General features: G+C 39.7%; 1 protein-coding gene across 2 annotated transcripts in view; it reads right to left on the reverse strand.

Moving 5' to 3' along the window:
* The window catches only part of LOC106056580 (neuropeptide CCHamide-1 receptor-like), a 122,452-nt gene that overhangs the window by 87,818 nt on the left and 12,722 nt on the right, over positions 1-21,912 (reverse strand). Inside the window, exon 1 of one of the 2 annotated variants that reach the window (XM_056033076.1) lies at positions 546-647. The exons of the other annotated variant lie outside the window; for it this stretch is intronic. The gene's annotated coding sequence lies outside the window, so the exon portion shown is untranslated. Of the gene's footprint in view, positions 1-545; positions 648-21,912 lie in introns of those variants that run through there. 2 annotated transcript variants of the gene reach the window in all.

The raw sequence follows: 21,912 nt of genomic DNA on the forward strand, positions 1-21,912 counted from the left end.
AAAAGAAAAGAAAAAGATTGTGACAGCAAATAAACATGGCAGTTCAAGAAACGGCTCAATACCGACAACATGCTGTCACTGTCACGATACTCAGCAGGCGACAGTCACAACAGAAACCAACACACAGCTACGACACCTGCATGTAGGGTATCTCATCTGTGAGTACAGTGCCCACGGGCAGCAAATCACGTCTGTGGGTGGTGGTGTGTGTGGGTGGGGGGGAGCGCCGGCAACAGGGAGTCAAGCAAATAGTCAATGGCCGTGACGCAAGTCCACTATTTTTTTTTTTCACTTTTTTTTTTGTTGTTATAGTCACGTAAAGTGCAAGATCAACTTTATGCTTCCAATAGAAACAGTCATACAGATCCAACCAATCAAAGCGATTCGTTGTTAGACCAATGTCTCATTACGCATAGAGCGCTGTAACTAGCAATATAGTAAAGCAGATCTAATCAGCGCCATCCTATCGTTACAATACCACCAAAACAGTGATACTAAACACCAAAAACTAAATTAAACACTAAACACAATTGAAATCTACTTACATTTGTTCTATTGCCAATGGTGGGTGTTTTCCTAGCCTCGTTCTGGTATCGGTCAGCTGGTAGACGAGGTTTTTTTTTTTTCTCCTTCCGCGGGAGAGTTATGGCGGTAACGATCGGCAGAAGTAAAGAATGGAAGGGGGAAAAAAAAGCAGCCGAGAGAGGAGCAGACGCGCGCTGGTAAATATCAAATTGTGACTGGCAGGGGCGGAGAACGATGATTCCATTGGATAAGGAAACAGCGATAACAAATCTAAAGGTAGAGCTTTGATGTGCACGGAACCATTTATAAAATTGTGTGTGCGATCAAACGAAACAATATTTTTTTTTAGATGATTGTTCAAATGAAAGAATATATAGATTATAACTTAGGAGAAGATGGCGGTATTACTTCAAAGCAGAAAATGAATCATAATATTATCTAGATGCATTCATGCAGATTGCAGTACATAGCATCCTCTCGACTTGAAGCGATATTAGATCTTCATTTCCTTCATGACACGCTGTTATTTGATCAAAGATGTGATGTAGTTTTGTTTTTTTATCTCTCCCAGAAATATATTCGACTGCAAACATCAACATAAATCAAACAGATCAATCTAGATCTAGTAAAAATTAAATAAGCATTTTTTTTTGGTGGGGGGGGGGGGGGGGTAATAGAAACGAAAATTAGCTTCACTAAAATTGGCGACCTGCATTTACGCAATAGCTTATCATTATCTCGTCATAAAAAGTAAAGTAAAGTTCCCCTTTCAGACCTTGTGGTCTATAAGGCAGATGATGTAAAGGTCATCTGTTTCTGTGGCCTACGTTTAACGTGGGTGTCATGTGGCCAGCACTACGACCAACCGCCTTTACTTTTCCCCAACTAATGTCGGGTACCCATTAGAGCTGGGTGGACTCGCCCGAAGATTCCGAAATTAAAAATCACAGTCTTCACCAGGATTCGAACCCCGCACCCCGGTACGGAAGCCAAGCGCGCCTCATACTATCTCGTCATCCTCCGTTGAAATCATGACGAACAAGTGCGAAAGCGCTACATCATTCTACCAAGGCAAACTTACATGAAGGGATGCAACTTAGGGGGGTAGAAGTCTTAGATTCCCCCGCATCATTTGTTGCCTTGAGCTGCAAGCTGTCTCCATAAAAATATGTCTGGAGCTTCTTCCCACCTGGTGTCATCTGCTCTGTGGTTAAAAACTAATTTGGCAAGAAATCAGATTCTAAACAGTCCCTTCTTTTCTAGTTTCAATTGATTAATATTTCGTCCTAGAACAAGTAAAAATCACCAAATAAGTAACCTAGAACGCAGGCTTTCAGAAAACCATAATAGAAAATGTGTTAACCACTGCAGAAGTGCTAATTACCCCCAACAAATCAACAACAAAAATAACAACAAAAGAAACAACAACAGACATATCAACACCAAAAAACAACAACAAAAGAAACAACAACAGATATATCAACAACAAAACAACAACAAACAAACAACAACAAAAATAACAACAAAAAACTACAACAACAAAAAAAACAAAAACAGAAACAACAACAGAAACATCAGGAACAAAACAACAAAAAAAACAAAAACGAAAAGAACATCAATAAAAACACCAACAACCACAACAAACGTCTGGTAATCATAGATCGAAGGCATTGTAGTAACAACAAAGTAATGAACTAATCACAAACAAGATGAAATATATCTCGAAAGACAAAAATCAAAATCAATAATGCCATCTCTAAATCAAAACGAGATATCAGGTTTTCCAGCTCATGAATTATTTTCCTTTTTTCAAACAATAACAAACAATCAACGGAAAAAGGTCACTAAATGCCGGTCGTCTAATTTGAAGCACTATTAACTTTAACAGATGAGTTTGCGGTTCTCATGCTTTTATAAGACTACCTTACCTCAAGATAAATTGTAGTTGAAATCTTGATTGTTATAAAGGCTATTAAACCGAAACTCCTTGCCTATTATATTAAGTGTATAATTTTTATTGTTGCCAGTTTTTTGGTTGTTTTTGCTGCTGTGTCGTACGATCCTATGCTGATGAGATGTATGGAATTCAAGGCGTTGTTGTGGGGTCTAGGGTTAACCCTAACCCTAAACCTGGTTCTGAGCAGCTTTCTTCATCTGCTCCCATGTCATTCCAGTACCCTCAACTTCACTGATAACTTAACACTTCCAGGTTTGCTTGGGTTTGCCCACTTTCCTCTTTCCCTGTGGATTCCAATCAAGTGCCTGCCTTGCAACATTGGCTTATTTTTCACAGGGGGTGTCCTATCCCAGCTGTGACCTACATATTTTAACACATCCAGGGCAAGCATAACCAGACTAAATAGACTAATTAAAATAAGCATCGTATTACACTCGAACACAGCTACCATCTCTTTAAGAGCTTTTTCATGAAAAATGCCTTTCTAAATCAATCACGATTCTTAAAGATAACCTGCACCCATTAAACCACTGTGACATCAGATCTGAACGAAGTGGTCGTCTCCTTTCCATTAGGACTAAAACAGAAAGATTTAAAAACTCCTTCATCCCACTTTCGGTCGGAGTGTTACAAGGTCATTTTGTCGTCATCGAGAAGTACATAAAAGTCTAATTCATAAAGTGCTGGTTGTAAATGTGTATTTGTGTCACAGATCACATTATAGAATTGTGTGTACATTTCTTATTTAAAAGAAATATAAGCCCTCGACATGAGTCTCGGGATTTAATCCTCAAATTTAGACACTTGACATTCAAATCAGGATTTACCCAAGGGACTTAATTAGTATGTTTGAAATCTATTGGTTGATTTGAATTTAAACAAAGACATTTTTGAAAAGAGTTAGCGCCAGAGAATTGGCGGTAGTAAGAAGGTAAAGTCAGTCGATAATATTAAGTCCTTGTAGCTAGTCACGTTTCTAAGAGCTCTGTTTGAAAAGCCTTTGTAATATGTTCCATGCTCATTGATTTGTAATTTGTACATAAACTGTACTTACGTTGTATTTAATAAAGTTCCAGAGTTTTGTTTTATCAAAGAATTGTCGTGATTCTAGATCTTCATTTTTGTTAACTATTGAATTCAAGTAAAATCCCCGGCATCACAACACATCGTGACATCATACCATCTGAATGTTGTGACAATTTGTATTCTGTGTGAATGTTGTTCGTATTTGCATCTATATTGTTATTGTACGGTAGTTACGCTGAGGCTGTCAATTGTAGTCAAACTGAATTTCCATTTGATTGGACCAATAAAATCTTATCTTATCTTTTCTCTTATTTGTGAACGCCAGCGGGTATTGGGGGTGGGGTGGTGAATGATCGAAAGAGTTGTGTAACTGACAGACCAAACACGATTGGCTACGGCTTAGCCACCTAACAAGAGGTCTTGAGTTCCACACCCGACTCGAGCAGAGTTGTGATTGCTGAGCGCCTAAGGGCAGCAAAGAAACCTCCCAGACATCCCTGACCCACTCCCCTCAGGCCCACCAAGGTACAGACGTGTGACGTGGCAACGAGCTATTGGTCTAAACTGCCCACAGGTTGTGACTTTTCAGGTCAATGTTTAGGCATTATTTAACGAGTGGTCTCGACTGAGCTTGCTGTAAGCATGAAAGATGCGCAATAAAGAAGCAATACAAAAAGATACTTGCTTAGTAATGGGAGACCAACATTGAAGTCTGTTTAAAAGGTATAAACAAGATAGATTATATAAAACAAGGATAGAAAACGAATTATGACAATCTAAATTGTCAATGCAATCACCATTAGAGTTGCTAGTATGTATTAGAACAGTGTTTCCCAAAGTATTTCTTAACTGAACACTTACCACATTCTGAGTATATAGCAGAACACTTTGCTTATTTTTTAGAGATATTAATTCACGTGGTGGCCTAATAGTTGATTATTTTAGCAGTTCGTGTCACGACAGTTGAGGCCTCGCGAAACACAGTTTGGGAAACTATATTAGAAAATACAAATATTGTTAACATTCCTACACGGAACGCCAACACTATATTTCTTTCCAAATACTGTAAAAAAAAAGAGGTAAATATTTTTGCACTCTCTAACCCAAACATATATTCCTATTGTCCAAGTTCACTAGTCTTTAAAATCTGCTAATGACGTCATAGACCTATATCTAAGGGGGAGATCAATGCACACGTTTCCTGTCTGCCTCAAAGCAAAAGTTAAGCAGATGACGACGGACTGGTCTGGAGAGCCAGATCTAAGATCAAAACTTTCTCTTAACAATAGATATATCAGATTGGACAACCTTTGCTTTCATATTGTAGAGTAGACAAAGAGATCTAAATACTGTTCTGTAATCTATGTAAACATTGAGTTCGATAGAGACAGACTTAAGAGCAACTTTAAAATGTCCATTACTTTAATGAATTGCTTTTCCTTAGACTGACATATATACAAGAAAAGTTTATGATGAGAAGAACCAAAAAAAAATTTTTTTCTTCAGTACAGTAAGTGTCTTAGTGGACCTCCAATCTTCCGCTTAGCTATCTAGAACTGGGGGCTGAGGTTCAAATCCCTAATGGAGCCGAGTTGTGTTTTTTTGCTGAACGCCTTGAGACAGCACTGAAACCGTCTCTCATATACAGCCCTCCACCAACATGTGAGCCCAATTGGTATTTTCCCCCAATGATATATATGTATATATATATATATATATATATATATATATATATATATATATATATATATATATATATATATATATATATATATATATATATATATTTGTAAACCTGGTGGTGACATAGATAGGGGTAGTGCCGTGTGTTTTTAGCCTCTCCAAATCGCCACAGTCCAGCGCAGGACGAGCGGTCAACCGTGACCAGTGACAGTACACGCCAGTTCGGCAACGACCAGTGTCGTAAATATTACGCACGCAAGTCAAGGCGAAAGTGATCAACTGGAGTGGTCAAGAAGGTTCGAGGCCAGTAGAGACACTATATAAGAGCGAGTGTGACAGAAACACTTCACTTCACGTTGCCTCGCAATGTGACCAGTAGGAGGCAAGAACCAGGACTACAAGACAGGCCAGCTACAAGACAGGCCAGCTACAACACAGGCCAGCTACAACAAAGGACAGCTACAAAACAGGCCAGCCACAAGACAGGCCAGCTACAACACAGTCCAGCTACAACAAAGGCAAGCTACAAACAGGCCAGCCACAAGACAGGCCAGCTAAAACAAAGGCCAGCTACAAGACAGGCTAGCTACAAGACTGGCCAGCTACAAGACAGGTCAGCTACAAGACTGGCCAGCTACAAGACTGGTCAGCTACAAGACAGGCCAGCAACAAAACAGGCCAGCTACAAGACTGGCCAGCTACAAGACTGGCCAGCTACAAGACAGGCCAGCCACAAGACAGGCCAGCTACAACACAGTCCAGCTACAACAAAGGCAAGCTACAAACAGGCCAGCAACAAGACAGGCCAGCTAAAACACAGGCCAGCTACAAGACATGCCAGCCACAAGACAAGCCAGCTACAACACAGTCCAACTACAACACAGTCCAGCTACAACAAAGGCCAGCTACAACAAAGGCCAGCTACAAGACAGGCCAGCTACAACAAAGGCCAGCTACAAGACAGGCCAGCTAAAACACAGGCTAGCTACAAGACAGGCCAGTTACAAGACAAGCCAGCTACAAGACAGGCCAACCACAAGACAAGCCAGCTACAACACAGTCCAGCTACAACGAAGGCCAGCTACAAAACAGGCCAGCCACAACACAGGCCAACTACAAGACATGCCAGCTACAAGACAGGCCAACTACAAGACATGCCAGCTACAAGACAAGCCAGCTACAACACAGTCCAGCTACAACGAAGGCCAGCTACAAAACAGGCCAGCTACAAGACATATCAGCTATAAGACAGGCCAGCTACAAGACGTCTTTCTGAACATTAGAATGATCTTGCAAGGATAAAGTTTATTACAATTGGACATTATCCACTGCACTCACACATGAGGTTTGGCCCGCCCCGTCCCTAATAAATTTGACTGTCAGGCATACACTCTTATTTACTTGGAGAAATAGTACTTTGTAGACTTCCTGAAGATCTAAATAAAAATTTCTCGGGGACCTTACAACGCTCCCTCCCCCACCCCCAGACCCTTGGATAAAGAAGAGGGGACAGTATTTTTTTTTTGCTTAGGGGGACGTCACTTCACGTCACCTGTATAAGTTTGAGAAAGTCAGCTTTTAAATTAGGCTGTCTCGCCACGTAACTAAGTATTACGTCACTTATTCCAAACAAGTCTAAATTTAGATCAATAACAACCGTAGAACATTGAAAATGTTATTCCCATTTCTAGACCTAGAAAACATCAGGGATAAGATGCCAACTTACTTTGTTTTCTAAGCACTCTTGCCTCCATAAAAAAAAAACCCACCTTTAGTGTCCACAGATTTGGTAAGGTGACTATTAGTCCAGACCTTCTTCTTCTTCTTCTTAAACTGTCAGGTAGAGTTGAGCCTACGGCTCTTGGAACTCTAGGCCAACAAAAGTGAACAAGAGCTCCCTCTCACCGGCCTGAATGAGAACAGTGTACACTGTTCTGTCTGACGGGTGGGTCAGACTCGCGGCAAGAGATTGCGTACACTAAGACCCGCGCCATTTTCCTTTTCTATACCAGGCTAACTGTGCGGGACACGCCATAAATAAAACTTGAGCCCATGTCCTTCGATCGGCTAACAAGCATTTAATCACTATTAGTACTGCAGCACCGTCTTGCCAGAGATGATCCGGCTCAGAATAATACCTTTCAGAAAGCCCAATAAAAAAAAGAAACAAAAGGATTTGTCCAGGAATTAGAGAATCTCTATTTGAAGGTCACCCATCAACAGTATCACTTAATCACATCCGTTATTTATTCGAAGGCCGAGTCCCACGAGGGATTCCTTCCTATTGCTAATCTTTACTGTCACTTAATAATGAGAGGACCGCAACCGTGCGAACAATATAAGGAATGGTGTCTTGCAACATTCCTATTGGAGGCAAGGGTTCTTTTTCCTTTTACGGACTTTTCCATAAGACTGTGGGAAACGTAGTCGAGAGGCCAAGTGCGCTTGAACTTGGCTTGGCTACCTAGAAGGGGGCTCGAGGTTCGACACCCGACTCGGGCAGAGTTGCTGAGCGCCTAAAGGCAGCACGGAAACCAACTCCTAGTTACCCCCTCCCCCCACTGGTCCACAGATGAGATTGGACCAAAAGCGCTCTGAGCATGCTATAAGCATGAAAGTAGCGCTATATAAAAGCTATTATAATAAAAAGCAGGGGCGGTAACCAGGAGCACCCTCTCGGAACAACGTTTTAAAATTTAGAACAATGTTATTTTCGTACTAACCTCTACCTGTTAGTTTCTTTCCAATGTCCCACATATTTCACCTGCGCCGCCTCAGCTCACTCATTCTACACCTAGGCATTCCAGCGGCGTAATTAACTTTTATCATTCAACTGGATTCTTGTTTTTGATAAACGCGCTCAAATTGTGTTGCGCGAGCACAAACACACACGTACACAGACTTTACTAATTAATCTTTCCTGATATCGTAAACTTAATTATAGCCAGAAGCTTTCATCTTATATTCATGTTTGTTTTCCACACATACGCAGTTCTGTTGATATATCAGAGTTATCCTCACCATCAGCCTCATCTTTAAACACGTTCTTGATGTAAGTATTCATTAGGACTACTGCCAAAACGTTAGAGCTAAGATTTCGATTCTCTTAGATATCAGAAATGCCTTATCCACGACCCTCGGGCCGAATCCTGTCCGGGTCATGATGCTAACCAACTCTCAAGAGGGTTCCATCGCATTGGGGAATCAAAGAAAGCGAGAGGGCAGACAGTTTGGCGTATCTAGGAACGCTTTTAGAACCACCAGAGGAGCTGCAAACATACAAGATTGCAAAAGCGAAGATTTGTGAAAGGATCAAGTCCAAATGGTAAGACATCTTGGACCATTGTAGTAGGTTATGAGAAGTCTGGCATTTTATCAAACTCCCAAACAGAAAGGACGAGTGGTGGCAGCTAGACAGAAAGGATCAGGCAAATTTTACAAACTTTTTGTAAGGGACACTGTCCGACAGGAGCCTATTTTACAGGAAACAGAGAGAACCACGACCCCAAATGTCAACAGCCACATGGAAAAACGAGATAGAGGAACGTATCCTCAACGACTGTAAGATGCTCAGAAGCGTTTTCGAAGATACAAATAGTCTTGCAACCGATTGAGCTGGAGCATGCGGGCCATTGCGGGCCTTGTACAGAGACATTTAAACTCTACGAAACACTGTCAGATATCCGAACAATGCTATAAAGGTATTATCTCAGCACGGAGCTATTGTGCATGGAGGCTTACAAATACAGCTCTCAAGAAGCTAAAACTTAGAGCTAAGATTTCAATTCTCCTAGGGATCAGTGATGGATGAACTATGGCCCTCGGGCTAATCCGGTCATGTCGCGATTTTATCCAGTTCCAAGAAGCCTCTGCCCAAAGTACATAATGAAGCCACAGAGGATGGGTTCTTTTGGACATGGCAACTATTATTCTTTTGTGGGTGGGGTGGAGTGGGAAGGGGGGCTAAACATATTGACCCCAAGCCGACAAATGCTTGAGCATCACTGTTCTAGACCTTTCTATTTAAAAAAAATTGAGTTCGTGGCTTTCAAAATAGTTTTCTTTTGTTGTTGTTCCTAGACGTAGCAAAGATATGGAGATAAAATATTAGTTCTCTTATATAGGCTTGGGGGTTAGGGTTATATATTACAAGGGAGGGCAACTTTTGCTGACTCAACGAAAAACATAACCTGTAAATTAAAAAGTAGGACTACAACTTTGATGAGACTCGAAGAAGATTTCGCAAGGTAAAGGAAGAACTTTAACTTCCATTTTTCCTGGAACGTTCCCTCGTGACAAATGTTTGCTAAGCACTTTCCTGAGAATGTCATTAATTATTGTTAATGCAGATAGAAAGTGAAACATGAAAGAGGAATAGTAAGTTTCAGCAAAGCAATGAGAGCAAGGGTGAGTAAATAGTGAGAAAATAGTGAGAAAATAGTGAGAAGATAGTGAGATGATAGTGAGAAAATAGTGAGAAAATAGTGAGAATGATAGTGAGAAAATAGTAAGAATTATAGTGAGAAAATAGTGAGAATGATAGTGAGAAAATAGTAAGATAGTTAGAAAATAGTGAGAAAATAGTAAGAAGATAGTGCGAAGATAGTGAGAAAATGGTAAGAAGATAGTGAGAAGATAGTGAGAAAATAGTAAGAAGATAGTGAGAAGATAGTGAGAAAATAGTGAGAAAATAGTGAGAAGATAGTGAGAAAATAGTGAGAAAATAGTGAGAAAATAGTAAGAAGATAGTGAGAAAATAGTGAGAAAATAGTGAGAAGATAGTGAGAAAATAGTGAGAAGATAGTGAGAAAATAATACTAATCAATGAAACATTAAAAATTAGTGAGAAAATAGAAGAATTGTGATAAAGTGTGGTGCCCCAATTTTAAAAATTGACACAATTAGACAATTAATTATTGGTAATTAATTACTATGTTTGATATCGAAAAAAAGGGGAATAACTCTACATTCATGAGTGATACAGTTGTAAATGCTGAGCCCTTCTTCATAGATAAGCTTTGCTGTTTGTTTGTATTTTTTATAGGATTTTTTTTGTTCTATTTTGCTTGTAAATTAATCTTACTGAACAGTACACAAGCTCTAATAGATCGTGGTCCATCTGCCCTATTTCAACTTGAGGTTAAAATGGAGTAGCCCCATTACGGCAATGTAAGGGCAAACGAAAAAAAGGTAATATTTACTTAAAATTAAAAAAAATAAAAAGTGTTTTTTTTTTGTCTGCGAATGGACACGGCAAATCTGTAGACTTAGTTATCTTATCTTATTTAATACAGACGTTACTTCAAAAAAGAAGATGATTACGTCCTACGCGTCATGCATTTAGTCATGCATGTTAACCAATGACTTAAATTCTGCCAAGTCACTGGTTTTCCTGGCTAGCTCAGGCAACCCATTCCATGCTCTAATAGCACTAGTTCTATGAATGGAATGGGATTATCCCTGGTCTCATCACTTTTCTCTCATCAGAAATATAAAAAAAAAACTAAGATTTGAATCGACCGGAAGTGAAACAGTGGGAGAGAATGGAGGGGGGAAAAGTCCGAGCGTATTTGAGGAGAGATAACAACAGTATGACCGGTGCACTGGATACACAAATACCCCCCCCCCACCGCCCAAAAAAAAATTTTGCTCAACTTCAGGGTATGTATAACCTGTGACCAGACTTTCTGTTATTATTAACATTGTCTTCGTTTCTTGTGATGCTTCATTACTGCAAGGAGTCTTTTTCCAGTCAGATTTGCGCAGTAAATTAAACAGTCCAGCTAATGATTCCTACATAAGAAGGTGCGTAGAGTTTTCAACTCATTGATTACATGGAAACATTGGAGTCCAGAAATGGTGTTTTCCGTTGGTGCCGTGTGACATAATGAGTCGAAATGTTTTTCTCTCTGTTTTAAGATGATTTAATAACTTTGGAAAAAAAAATATAACTGTCAAATCAGAGGGTTTTCACAGTATGGCCAATTAGCTAGTAACTTTTTTTTCCCCAAAAAAATATACATAAAGTATTACATTTCTAGGAAAATATTGAGAGCGATTTTTTCTTCCCACTTATCCACGAAGTGGAGCTTTTTTTTAAATCTCCCATTGAGAGCCTCCCCAGGTGACCTCCAGATATGGTGGGTACCGTGGAAATAAAATACCCGGGGTGGACCAAAATCTAACCTGCTGCCTTGCAGGAAGTGGAGGGATCCACAAAGGCTAGGGCACCTTACCCGAAAATAAAGACAGCTATCCAGAGAGCTGAAAGGGGCAGCCCCCCTGATGGTTGTAAGCAGGGCTAATAACCCTGTCATAAAAAAAATACTGTTAAGAAGGCTTTTACACACAAGAAAACCCGGACAGATCTCAATGGGAAACGACCTAGGCCTGGAAAAGGGCGAAAGGTCCAGGAGAGATCTGAAAGGAAGGATGTATTGAAGCATATCAAAGCCCTCCATAGGATGTAACTCCACTGGGACGGATGGATGAACTATTGAAGAATTAAAAAAAAATACATTGTTAAAGAAAGAAGTGGAAATAAATATTTTATGTAGAAAATGTATAATTTTAAAAGATTTATATTATACAGGCTGAGTAAGTCTCGAACTTCTGTACGCCTATCGAGTTTCTAGTATATGTTGCAAATAAACAAAATTATAACATACCAAGCAGGCATACATTTCGGTTCGGACACAGCCTTTCTGTTTTTCGAGTTTGAGTTTATATCTCAGTATTTCGTTTTTCTAGCACAGAAAAAAAAAACCCAGAAATACAAAATATTTTTTGATCGATAAGAATATTTATTATACGTTTGTCAGATTTCTCAATGCACTGTTGTGGCTTCCGGTTAGAGTTACCATCCCTAACCAAAAAAACAACAGTTATGGCGTCTCTATGAATCATCTTGATAAAGAGCAGACGTCGTATATCACGCCACGTGACTCTGTCACGAGCGTTGCTGCAAAAATAGTAATTATCAACAAAACAAGAACAATATGGTTTACACGCCTTGGTGCAAAACAACAAGATTTAACCAGAATACATATGCGTAGAGAACTGCCTGACCATGCGTAGCTGCCAGCCTTACTATTGAGGGTCCTAATTAAAGTAATGCTTGCGAGGCCCCCTCCTCTTATCTATTTTTTGTTACAATAACAACCATTAGCCTACTATTAATTACATCATTATATCAACATTCTGTTATACAACTTGCATAGGAAGATACTCAAATGCAATAGGCGTCAGAGGGTTAATTACAGTTACTGTATACACTAAATATTTTAACCCTTTAAGTCCTACATCTTTAAAAATATTCGATAAGATCCATGACTGATAGTGATAAGCTCAATGTAAATCGCGGGTCCCCTTGAGGCCGAATAAGGAACTATCGATCAAATCGGTCTATGGCGACCCTGTTCTTTCTAATTATAATAATATAAATTAGACTTTAAAGAAAACAAAATTACAGTCAGGTGAATACATGAAACCATCTTTAATGCATTAAAATATGTTCTTTTAATCAATTTTTAAGCTTTCTGTGCTAAAATGCAACTTGTGAGCTTTGCTTTGAAACGCTTTGAGTATTAACTCCTTCTCTCCTAACTGACGATACCAGCGTTGATTCCACCAGAATGTGGTAAATAATTACGGAGAGAAAGAGTTAATGAAGTGCTTTTCGCACATAAAGTCGTTAACCGCTTCTTCATTTTCTATAATTGATCGTGAAACCCCAGTGTTCCTAAGTTCTTAGGACTCAGTGAAACTAACCTTAGTATTGTATTTTCTCTTTATGCTTAATACCTTTTGTGTATGGCCGCCCCCCCCCCCTACTCCCAATCAAAGATAAGACAAAATCTTTCTTTTATCAATATGCATGTGAGTAATAAATATGTATAGTATTAATGAATGATATGGTCGAGAGGCCAAGTGTGCTTGAACTTGGCTTGGCTTGGCTACCTAGAAGGGGGCTCGAGGTTCGACACCCGACTCGGGCAGAAATGTGTTTACTGAGCGCCTAAAGGCAGCACGGAAAACCAACTCCTAGATACCCCCTCCCCCCCACTGGTCCACAAATGAGATTGGACCAAAAGCGCTCTGAGCATGCTATAAGCATGAAAGTAGCGTTATATAAAAGCTATAAATATATTGTTATAACCTATTGGCGTCGAAAAAGGGTTAACTATAGGCTCAGCTGACACACACGTGAATCACTCAGGTCAGCGGGGCCATGGACAAGGGACAGTACTATGATTACACGATTACACGCAAATATGACCAATGTTATGGTCATGTGATCGAAAGCCTGCGTGTACGAGGACACAGTGTGTAGGAAAAGGGCAGTTCAAGACCGGAGAGCGTCGAGACCGGGACTGTTAGTCGGCTATGAAGTCGGTCCTGGTCGAGTCCTCAGGTGTTGATGTACAAGTCCAGAAAGAGAGACAGTAGAGTTTTGTACGGTGATGTACAGAGTGACATTTTAGTTGTTGATGTGTTTGATGCCAATTGTCTAGTATTGGCTGTTATCTACTTATTCACTCATTATTAAAGTACCCGATATTGTGGAGCTCTTGTTGTCAAGTTCTTGATGTGTTGATGTATTGTGTTGAGTTTTAGCAGTGTTTACAGAAGACTGATTAGGAGAGAGAGAATCGTAACACTTGTGTCTTTAAGTGGGATTTCCTATGGCTTCTGTAAAACTGCTAGATGAACTGAATCTGAAAGAACTGAAACAAGAGCTGAAATGGCGAGGACTGAAGTACTACGAAAGGAACAACGAAACTCTTAAAGAACGTCTCCGGCAAGCCCTGGTGGATGAAGAGGAAGATCCGAACACGTTCCTCTTTGAACTCGAACCTGATGTGGTAGAGCTCTTGATCACCTTTAGAGAGCAGATGTTGGCTGGCTTTCAGAATGTGATCAAGGGTGACTCGCAGAAAGAGACAGATGAACAAACAAGAGAAGAGACCGAGACCAATAGTTCAACCAACGTTTTTGCTACAGACGTCCATGCCGTGAGTGCCTCCATCAGCCAGATAGAACAAGACAACGTCGTGTCTTACCTCAAGCCTGTAGCTGAGGACATTAAAGACATCTGTCAATCTGTCAGTGCTGATGGGAGGAACTCGAATCCTGATGGCTGCACCCAGATGTTTGGCAAGAACTTTGTGTGTCGAGCTTCGCAGGGAGAACGTCAACTCGAAGGAACCCATCGGCAAGGTCTGCACCCAACAGACGTTTGTCCTGCTGACGAGACCATAGTGAGAAGCCCTGGTTCTGGTCAAGTAAGTGAACTGGAGCCTGATGCTGAAGATGAGGGTCCTTCGCAAGTGGAGTGCTGCCAACTTGCTCCACTAGTTTGCCCTCCGGACAATCCTGAAGATGATGTGTGCCACTATTTCCCCTCCTGTGGACCTGATACCCATTCCCAAAACCCATCTCTTGAAAGCCCTATGAAACAACCTGATAGGCCAAAGATCTTGGTGACCCCAGTCCTGACATCTTATCCCTCCCCATGTGCTGGCTGGCTGCCTTCAGTAGTGAGCGACCAAAGAAGGCGATGGTTGCTGAATCCAAAGTGGATGGCGATGCAACCACGACGTCTGTGCAACCAGGTGAAGGTCAACTGGAGCAGAAGGAGAAAGAGACATACGCAGTATACAACGCAGATGGCTCCATCGAGATGGCAGTATAGGCCCATTGTCGCCCCCACCGATAGACCTCCTCCTGCATCGATTCATCTCCACTGCCCATGTCGTGAGATAGATTTTGTCCGGGACGGACAAATCTGAGAAGGGGGCAGTGTTATAACCCTATTGGCGTCGAAAAAGGGTTAACTATAGGCTCAGCTGACACACACGTGAATCACTCAGGTCAGCGGGGCCATGGACAAGGGACAGTACTATGATTACACGATTACACGCAAATATGACCAATGTTATGGTCATGTGATCGAAAGCCTGCGTGTACGAGGACACAGTGTGTAGGAAAAGGGCAGTTCAAGACCGGAGAGCGTCGAGACCGGGACTGTTAGTCGGCTATGAAGTCGGTCCTGGTCGAGTCCTCAGGTGTTGATGTACAAGTCCAGAAAGAGAGACAGTAGAGTTTTGTACGGTGATGTACAGAGTGACATTTTAGTTGTTGATGTGTTTGATGCCAATTGTCTAGTATTGGCTGTTATCTACTTATTCACTCATTATTAAAGTACCCGATATTGTGGAGCTCTTGTTGTCAAGTTCTTGATGTGTTGATGTATTGTGTTGTGTTTAGCAGTGTTTACGGAAGGCGATGATTAGGAGTGAGAGGATCGTAGCAATATATATATATAGTAGCATCAGTTGAGAACAATCTGGAAAGACAAAGGCTAAGGCATAGCCAGGGGCGGACTGGGTGTCTAATTCGGCCCGGGAATTACTATACAATGCGGCCCCTTAAATTGTATGCCAGATGATGGACATCCACTCATATCGGTCCTCAAAAGCATTGTGTGAAGTTTAATAATGTATTGAAACTATTTATATATATAAATAATTTATTTGATTATTTTCTAAACTATCTGATAAGAATTATTACTAAAGAAATAAAGTATAACAAATTCAAGGCATTCAAAGCTGGATCGGTCATATTGTTTGACACGACTCGCTGTCAAAATCATCTATAATAATGTTAACAAATTAATACAATTACAACATCAAACAAGCGAAATATATTGCGATTTATAGTTATTTATTAATTTAAAAAAAAAAAAAAAAGAATAAAAAAACTTACTGTAAGAAAAATCGCTACAGAGAATCGAACTCTGTACCATTAGTACGAAAGGCCAACTTTCTACGCAAGTGGCACTGTACAATTAAAGTCAAAGATATTTGTGGTTATTTTTACGTACTTTGAATTAAATTGCTCTCTGAAAGATAAATCTACAATTTTTAATTACGTATTTTGTAAATATTGCTTTACAATGTTAAACCTTATATGAATTTAAACATTTTATATGCTTTAAAACACTATTAGTAAAAAGAAAGTATAAACTTAACACTAACACTATATTTGACTTTAAAAGTTCTAAATTTAGTAACACTAATAAATTTAAAAAAAAAGATGACATCGTTTGAAAGAATGACCTTTCGGTTTTTTATTTTCATAGTACAACGACATAGAGAACTCTTTATGTGTTTTCTTAAGAAAAGTTTGCATTTTATTTGATAATAATTTTTTTTTTACGGTGAATAGTCAAAGTGACATAATATTACTATAATGTTTTTTAATTTAATCATTACAAACATTTTACAAGAAAAAATACTTTTTTTTTGTGTATTTTATGGTAATAAAATTGAGATTTTGGGAATGCAGTACGTTTCTTTGGAAACCAATATTACTTTTAATATTTTATTTATATTATATAAGAAGAAAAAGTCAGCACAGCAGCTCTCACCATGATATAGTATACATGACTTATTTTAAAATGCAGAATTTAATTCCAAAAAAAAAAAAAAAAAAAATACAAAAAAATAAGACTCCACAACTTTTCTTAATATTCACGGAAGTTTGGAAGACAATCTATAAATTGTAGTTTGAACCTCAGGGTTTTTAGGGCACCCCTTAGTCCAGGCAACCGTAACGGGTACCTAACGTCCACCTGACTTTAGTTGGGGGAAAGTAAAGGCGTTGGTCGTTGTGCTGCTCGTTAAACAGCATTGTTTGAGCATTTGAGCTTATAACCGGTGACTGCCACTTCCAGTGTTTGGCCGACGCCAAAGGCGAAGCTGGAGTGTCCTCTCCAGTTTTTGGGGTTAGGGCCTTGAAAAAATGAGATGAAAGCCTGGGCATTGTTCATGGTCGGAACGATGTCGCCCACACAGCTGTTCCCGCCTCTCCGCGCAGCTGATGTGACCAAAGGAACGGAATATCCGATACAGTTTGGGATCAGTAGCGCCGCAGGCTCTGTCAGGCTGTAGTACGGTGTGCCACAATCTGCCTTAGGGTCACCAGCTCCTGATTTTTCCTCAGGGTTGTCTCCCGAAGCCTTTCCCGCATTTTGGGTATATCACAAGGCAGCGGAGATTTGGATTTAGAGTTTTCCTTCTCCTAGATAGGTGGCCAACCAAGGCTAGTGAGCCCCTTCTGCCCGAGGCCCGTGAACAACTGGCCAAAGAAACAGATGACCTTAAGATCATCTGCCCTATAGATCACAAGGTCTGAAAGAGGAGTTTTCTTTACTCACAAGGTCAAATACTGCTATTTCAATAACTTGTAAACCTAGGTTTGACTGTCTCCATCTTAGACACACAACAGAACATTAAGTCCACTTGTTTGACGGTAATTTAATATCCTTACGTTCAGTAAAACTAATGGTGTCAAGATTATTTCATACTTCAGCAAGGCCTCTATGTATTTCGACCTAAGTCTATAGCTTTGTGGTCTTATGGTGTTGAGCCTGTTCATTCATAAATGCTGTCATTATAACGTTGTTGAATCTCTAGTGCTTGCGAGAAAACATAAATAGTTGCTTTGTATCTGTTCCTTTTTCGATTCTTTAGATTAGTATTAGACTTAAAAGTGTCAAATATTTTTTTTTTTTTAAATCAGGATGCTCAAAGTATTGCATTTAAAGAGAATATTATAAAATCTTAAACATTTTACTGGCATTCATGCGGCCCTTTCAGTCAATTTGGGTACCGGCCCGAATGCCCCTACAGCCAGTCCACCAGATAGTGTCACGTGCCCAGCACAGTAACCAATTACCTTGAAATTCACTGGACCTCATTCACCAATCGTAAACAAACAACATTTAACCACGTGATAATATTGATAAAAAAAATGAAAAAAAAAACCTATCACGTGTCAGCCTTTATGGATTGTGTAATTTGTATAGAAGAGATAGAGAACCACGGGGCTAAATGTTGTTTGTTTACGATTGGTAAATGAGGTCCATTGTCGTCTGCTACCTATTGGAGACTAGAGAGCTCTGAGAAATGAATTTAATAAGAGATTTTGAAAGACACCATTCACAGAGATTCGAACTGGAGACCTTTGTGTTTAAAAAGATTCATCTTTTTCTTTACTGTTTTTCATCAACTATCAAAACCCTTTACATTTCAATTGGCCACTGTAATGAAAAAATATAGTTAGACTATAAAAGGATTAAACAAGTAATCAAACTTCCTGACAAAGAAGCTTTGTATTCTTTTCAACATTATTAGTACGATACATAATCATACACACAGACAGACAGACAACACTGAAGAAGACAATATACCCAGACACACTACGCTAGGATTAAACATTGCGATCCGGAGATAATCTCGGGCTACTGAGAACGAAAACTCTTGAAACAGTGTAGCTTTATTATAAAATGGATACGAGTCCACAAACACCGCTACCAGGGACGCACAATGAAATAAAGAAAAAGTGATGAATAAAGCATTGTGATTTCGATATAATAACATCCGATTGGCGTGCCCGAGTGGTGAAGCGCTTGGATTGCCGACCGAGGGGTCCCGGGTTCGAATCTCTATGAAGACTGTGATTATTAATTTCGGGATTTTGAGGGCATCCCTTAACCCTTAAAGTGCAGAGCTGTTTTCAAATAATTGCATACAACATGAAATTACAATACACGCGCTTTAAGGGTTAATCCAACCAAATCTAATTAGTTACGGTGGTGTGTTGTTGTGTTGTTCACAACCCCGTTAACTTTGCGGTACAGCAAAAGATACCCTACACATATACTAGTGATGCCCAAAATACGGCCTGCGGGCCCGCGGGCCACATTCGGCCTATTAGACTTTAAGATTCGTACGTTTCTGAAATGGGACTCTGAATGTGGAAACGTGAACGGGTCATTGTTTTTTTTTTTTTTTGTTTTTTTTTGTGGAACATGACAATAAGAAAATATGTTTAATTTTCAAAGAAAGTATGACTGTTTAAAAAACAACAACATACCAATCAAATATGACATCATTTTTGGTTAGAGCCGCAAATAAAGGATTGTTAATCTACGCCTACAGATAGGAGGATTTATAAGAATATTTACCAAAACGAGACAATATTAGAAGTTAGTTGTAAGAGCTCGATAGAACTAGCTACTTTGTTGCTCACATTTTAAGCAAAGATGTTAAGCCTTTTTCTGACGCCTAAAAATATAAACTTCCAATGTCTCATTAATTAGTGTAAGTTTCTAATCAAATAGTTTCAGATCTATTTCATTTCGTTTTTGTACCTTTTCGCTCATGTGGCCCGTGACACGAGTGCTGGAAATTAGAGTGGTCCCCACGTTGACTCGGATTCGGTATTACTATTCCATATATATTTATGTATGTTTCTTGTTTGGTGTAATGCACAAATTGTAAAATGGATCTTCTTACGGACAATAAAGATTATTATTTTATATATATATATATATATATATATATATATATATATGTCTAGGGAGATATGTGCGTGCATATTTATTTTTTTATTTATTTATAAGATACAACTCCATGTGTCAGATTGCTGGCAATCGAAGAGAAGCCTTGAAATATCAACAAAAAAAATAATAATTTTTATTTCATTTAGATATGATAGGGTTAAACAAAATCACACACACACACATACACACTCAAACACACACAATACACACACATTTAATTAATGTATACCGAGGTCGATGAATAACTAGGTTTTTTTTTTATTCTTTTTATTTTAGCTGTCTTCTTGCTGTCATATTATCTCCCCTTGAGACTAACTTTTTAATGATAATGGCAAATGCATTATTTAATTGTAGGCTTAATTTCGCACCTAAAGACATTGTTTGGAATAAAGTTTTGAGGCGTGTGCTGCTCAGATACTGTGTCAATGAGAACAGCAAAATCATGTGTCTTGAATGTAGTTTTCATAATGTTGCTTCATGTAGCGTGTCGAATCGATACTGAATTCGTCTTCGATATTGAATGCTACTTCGATACTGACACAAAAACAGCCTGCCTGTTATTTTTCCATGTTACTTCAATAGTAAAGTTTCCCTCTCAGACCGTGTGGTCCATAGGGCAGATGATGTAAAGGTCATCTGTTTTTATCGAGGGTGTCATGTGGCCACACACAAAGACCAACCGCCTTTACTTTCCCCAATTAGCGTCAGGTACCCATTAGAGCTGGGTGGCGCCCAAAGATCCCGAAATAAAAATCCCAGACCACCAGGATTCGAACCCGGGACCCCAGGTTTGAAAGCCAAGCGCTTTACTGCTTAGCCACCGCTCCTCCCATGCAACTTTAATAATACTGACACAAAAACAGCCTGTGCGATATATGCTTAAGCTCTGACAGCAAGAAATAAACAAAAAATTATTACGGAACGTTCAAATATTACGTAAGACCGAAAGTCCCGCCATTTTCTTGAAACAAATTGTAACAAGACCCAAATTACTCCCCCCCCCCAAACCAAAACTCGGTAGAGGGGCATTACAAGAAAATTCGAATTTTATAAAATATTTATTTATTAATTATCATTTTCCCAAAATACATTTTTTTTTTCATTTTGGAGTCTATAGAAACAATGGGAAAATTTACCGACTTCTTTCGGCGCTTCGATGCCGCATTCAATTTGTTTCACCAATACTGTACACCTTATTATTTTAATTGTTATAGCTTTTATATAGCGCTACTTTCATGCTTATAGCATGCTCAGAGCGCTTTTGGTCCAATCTCATTTGTGGACCAGTTGGGGGGGGGGGGTATCTAGGAGTTGGTTTTCCGTGCTGCCTTTAGGCGCTCAGTAAACACAACACTGCCCTAGTCGGGTGTCGAACCTCGAGCCCCCTTCTAGGTAGCCAAGCCAAGCCAAGTTCAAGCGCACTTGGCCTCTCGTCTACGCTTACCACCACATATATCGGGCGGCCGCCTGAAAAAAAAACAACGTTATATTAAAAAACAAAAACGCAGGGTATTTGTGGTTTTTTTTTTTTGAAAACGCGTAGTAAGTGAAAGTCGGACCCCCGCGAAAGCCAAGGGATCACTATATCGTTACATAATAATTATTAAATTTTTAGAGCGCTGTTAACAAACAGAATGTAGGCTCGTGGCATTTGGATAACAACGTAACAAGCATAAACTCGAGAGTTAAAATGACAGACAAACACGAGAGTTAAAATGACAGACTGAGCTAAACAAGTTTTATACATTGTAATATTTTGTTTTGTTTTGTTATGTAACAAATCTTCAGAAACAGCCGCCCCCCCCCCCCCCCGCAAACCTCTTGTGTAACAGTAGCAAATTGTAAAAAATTTATATAAATCACTCCCCCCCCCCTCCCTACCCCTTAACCGTTACGATATATTCGAACGTTCGACCTTAGACCAGTCACGACCAGTGGTTCCCAAACTCTTACGGAACACTTCCCATTTTCAGGAAAATGTAGCGGAATCCTTCGCTTCTTATTTACGTTGAATTATTTCACATTTGTTTTAAATTAAAAATAACTAGTCGACCCACGGCGTAGCATACGCCGCTATTTCGCAGGGCTGGCCTTAGGCCAATGCAACCAATGCGACCGCAGTGGGCCCCGCACTTTCAAAGGAGAACCACGATCCCAGAAGTCAACACTGTCGCAAGGATGACGAGACAGTAGACCACATCCTCTACGACTGCAGGGTGCTCAGAAACACATTCGAAGATAGGACTAGTCTTGTAACAGATAGAATTTGTGCATGCGGGGGTCTCGCTCTGTACGGAGACAGACAGACCCT

The sequence above is a fragment of the Biomphalaria glabrata genome, chromosome 6 (assembly GCF_947242115.1).
Source record: "Biomphalaria glabrata chromosome 6, xgBioGlab47.1, whole genome shotgun sequence".
Taxonomy (NCBI): domain Eukaryota; kingdom Metazoa; phylum Mollusca; class Gastropoda; family Planorbidae; genus Biomphalaria; species Biomphalaria glabrata.